Source organism: Cryptomeria japonica, chromosome 10 (genome assembly GCF_030272615.1).
Source record: "Cryptomeria japonica chromosome 10, Sugi_1.0, whole genome shotgun sequence".
NCBI classification, from domain to species: Eukaryota; Viridiplantae; Streptophyta; class Pinopsida; order Cupressales; family Cupressaceae; genus Cryptomeria; species Cryptomeria japonica.
The window spans coordinates 157,118,072-157,122,712 of record NC_081414.1 but is presented as its reverse complement, the minus strand read 5'-3'; positions in this window follow the sequence as shown (position 1 = coordinate 157,122,712).

Genomic DNA, 4,641 nt, shown 5'->3' with positions numbered 1-4,641 from the left:
GGTGCTTGATAAGACCCTTGGGTTAGATGAGGGTTAAGTTAGAGATAAAGTCTCTAACCATGAGGGGAAGGTTGAGTTAACCATTAATGGTTTGGAAGACTTTGGGGACAAATTTTTAAGAGTCTTTTCAAATTTGGGGGAACTCAACAAGTTAGCTTGTTGAAGAAATATAGCCTTAATTGCATTTAGAAGACTTTCCTCCAAACTAGAGCAGTGACTTCCTCAAATTTAAGGAAAAGACATGATTAGGAATTGATTAGACCAACTAAGATAGTTTAGAAGAATCTATAAGGCTCTAAAAGAGGTTTAGGAGGCAAGTGGGAGATGTAGGAAAATGCAAGTGGGAGAAAAAGAATTTTAATTAAAATAAAATATTTTATTTCAACTAAAATAGATGCAACTTGCATAAATACAAGTGGGAGGATTTTTATAAATAAATTAGATTTATTTATATGGAAGGATCAATTTAATTAAATTTAAATTTAATTAAAAGGAAGAAAGGGGAATTAATTAAATAAAGTGATTTATTTAATTAAAGGCTAGAAAAGGTTTAGGTGAATTTAATTAAATAAATTGAATAATTTATTTAATCAAGTAGATGAAAATGAATAAATTAATTAAATAGGATTTAATTAATAGGAGAGATGGGGTTAAAATAAATATTAAATATTTATTTAAGAAAGTGGTCAGATTTATACATCTACATTTTGCCCCTCTTTGAAGTGACGTGTGTGCACATGTTGATTCAAAGAAAATTGTTGGATGTGTTACAAATTTTTTATTGATATGATGTTGTGTGTCAAAAAAATGTGTATGATTTCTTGGATATGAAAAATTGATTTTGATATGATATGTTGATATGGAATTGATTGGTCGATATGGAGTTGATATGAGACTGATATGGAGATTCAATATGATACGCTGATATGGAATTGATTGGTCAATATGGAGTTGATATGAGACTAAAGTCGATATGAGATTGATATGAAATTGATGTCGAGATTCGATATGATGCCCCAAATATAAAAAATTGATTTGATATGAAAAGTCGATATGAAGCTGGTGTTGATATGAAATTGATATGGAGATTCGATATGATAATGCCCCCTCGGGAGTTCGTTTGTGCACTAAAGGCATGAATGATCTCTCGAAAGAAGAAGAATGTTATTTTAAAGATAGAAGAGTTGATAGTTGATGACATGCATGGGTTTGATAAGATTGATTAGATTGATTGGATTGATAAGATTGATAAGATTGAGATTAAGTCTGGTTTCAGAAATGACACCTCCCATATAAGACAAAGATGATCAAAATGTCTGGTTTCAGGAATGATATATCTTGTATAAGACTTGATCAAATGTCTGGTTTTAGGAAAGATACATCCTGTTTAAGACTTGATAGAATGGATCAGATGAAATGGATTGATAGAATTGATAAGAATGGGATCAAGTCTGGTTTCAAGAATGACACCTCTTGTATAAGACAAAGATGATCAAAATGTTTGGTTCCAGGAATGATATATCCCATATAAGACTTGATCAAAACGTCCGGTTTCAGGAAAGATACATCTTGTATAAGACAAAGATGATCAAAACGTTTGGTTCCAGGAATGATATATCCTATATAAGACTTGATCAAAACATCCGGTTTTAGGAAAGATACATCTTGTATAAGACATGATAGATGAGAGTTGGATGACTGATGAAGATATGAAAATTAAGAAAGATTCCACAATGATGCGATAGATATGCATGCGAGGGATGCAATGATGAATGTGATTAGATGATGATGATGAGATGTATCTTGAAAATGAGATGTAAATGATAATGATAATGATAATGATATGAGATATATAAATGCAACTAAATAAATGCAATTGAGTATGAAATGCCACTAAATGATCATTGTAATCTTGTCGTTGTCATTCCTATTAGTCACTTTGTTTGTGTTGTCTTTGTCATCATTAAGCTTTTGATATGTTGAAAGTTAGTACAAGCATCATGGTATAATATTTAAACCATGATGACCTGAGTATAACTTACATGATTTTTGATATTGCAAGTTGACACAAGCGTTGAGGTATAATTGAACCAAGACAACCTGAGTGTTGCTTGCATAAAATAGACAAGAGTTAACCATTTGTATGTGCAAAATGGAAAATGTCTTCAACGATATGTTTCTAATCATGATCGAGACAAATTTGCACCATATGAATGATCATCTCACAGACAAAAAACCAAAGAAAATATCATCCATCGTGTGTGTGTTGCATTTGTAGTTGGATTTAAATGATCCTATTTTCTAGTTCGATGAGTAGTTTTGACATTAGTTTCCTTAGCATGTTGCGATCCTTGTTTGTTGTCTGAATGCTAAAGCAAGATGAATGTTGGCCCCAGTTATGGATGCTTGTCAATGTGGATATACATTGATCACCAAGCCATGGTGGGAGATGATATGGATAACTGTTAGAGAATCAAGGACAGTGACTACGCTAAGTATGTCCAGGATAATGTTGCATGTATAAGTGTTATGTGATGGCTATAGGCTTAGATCAGATGGAGAAAAGATATGGTGTGGGTACCGATAGATAGAGGAGCTTGTTCTCTCACAAATAGTGCCTATTGCCAGGTTTTCACCACTTGTTTTTATTGCACTTTTTGATTTTTATGATTCTTTGAAAGATGAAACATGTACTACCATCAATTGATAAAGATAAGGGTAACTAGGACAAAATCCAGTAGTCATATTGATCTATGTCATTTTTTTAATTTGTTCGATGATTGATAAGAATGTCTGATTTCAAAGAGTGAGTACCCCGTATAAGACCGATATGTCTAGTTTTGAGTGTACCTTTCCCTATATAAGACATGTTGATGTTGATGTTGATAGATGGATTGATTAACAAGACATGTGATCAGTTTGTTTGTTTTTGATTTGATTTTATGGATGGTCCATGCTTTCATGCTTTGATTTTGTCAAAAAAAATTTTTTTTTTTTGGACATTTTGATTTTTGGAGTTTTTTGGATTAGAATAAAGATGTATTTGGTTGCCCCAATGTACAGAAAGACAAGGAACATTATGAATGGATGACTAAACTATTGAGGTGGAAATGGATAGGAGAAAGATGGAGGTAGCTTATGAGGAGACATGTCAAGAGATTTTTTGAAATCATGTTTTTGTCCTTAGTTTTGATCAAGATCAAGGATGGAAAAGGGGATATGGATAGAGATAGGATATGGATAGGAGAAACAAGATCATAGATAGTGAGGGATGATGGAAGCAATGAATAGGTAGGATAGATGGTATGGATAAAGTGAAGCAAGATCGTAGATAGCACTGGATGAATTTAGATAGGGTGATGGATATTGGAGGAAGGATAATGGGAGATATGGTAGGAAGAATAGAGTGGATGAACTTTGCACCCAAGCATAGAGGTTTCTATTCGCAAAAAAGAAATATGTAAGATTGTCACAACATCTAGCACCACCCGAATAAGTGTTCTTGAACTTTTCAAAGATAGAGACCCAACCCACACTTAGAACCTCCAGAAGAATTAAATCGAACATATCTAGCGACTAGGAGGCATACTCAAAAGGGAAGAAGAATCCCAAACTGGATCAAGGTGTTTAGTCTTTGATTACCCATGTGTGTGCAAGTGGGTTCATTTCGGCTCATATGATCATTTTAATCTTCAGAATCCAACGTGGCTAGCTACATGAGTTACCCTGACTTCAAAAGCATCCTGGATAGAGCCTCGCTGCCAGTGAGCGTCTGTAGCCCCGACGAGGTTATCGTTGTAATCTCACAAATATTTCTCCATTGCCAGCCAGGTGTCCATAGTCCCGATGGAGTTATTTGCATGTTCCCATAGCCAAGTATTTTGATATTCTATTTCATTTCATTTTGCTTTTCTTGATATTTATTTTCTTGCTCATGCTTTTGATCTTTTGATATTGTCTTTTTGCTCTTTATTTTTCTTGCATTGACTTGTAAGTGATGAAACTTACATGGGTCAGATAATTACAGTGGCGTTGAAGTAAGATTCTAGATTTTTCACTAGCCATGTCTTCGACTAAGAGATCATAATGATTTAGAGAAATTGATTAAGTGTATGAGATATAGTAATCAAAAGATGTCGATACCAAGATACGATAAGTGGTTCTTTTCTGGATTGAGTGTGTATCCCAACCAAAAGAAAATGTTAAAGAGGAACAACCTCAGATTTTGAAGCGTTTCATGAATAGATATCTAGGAAAAGGACTGAACATGAGATTCGAGCATGGGCAAGCATGTGGAAAAATGATGCAAATGCCTATTTCACATATGAAGGATTTATGCAAAGGACTCAATGATAGGAATTGAAGGAATGGAAAAGAGGTGTTGGATAATAGATAGAACATTTGAATATTTGTGTGAGGATAGATGGAAATGTATTCAAGATGAGTCTTTGTACACAACTCGAGAAGTGATGAAGAGATAGAGGAAAATTGAATTTTGGGACATAAGGACCCAAAATAGATAAAGGAAATGATGGAAGAATAGTTTTGGAAAGATGTTTAGATAGATGGTTGAAAGAAGTTCAAAGATGGTGCATTTGTTGATCTTTCTTATGGATCATTTGAGGTGATGGATTGGTGGAT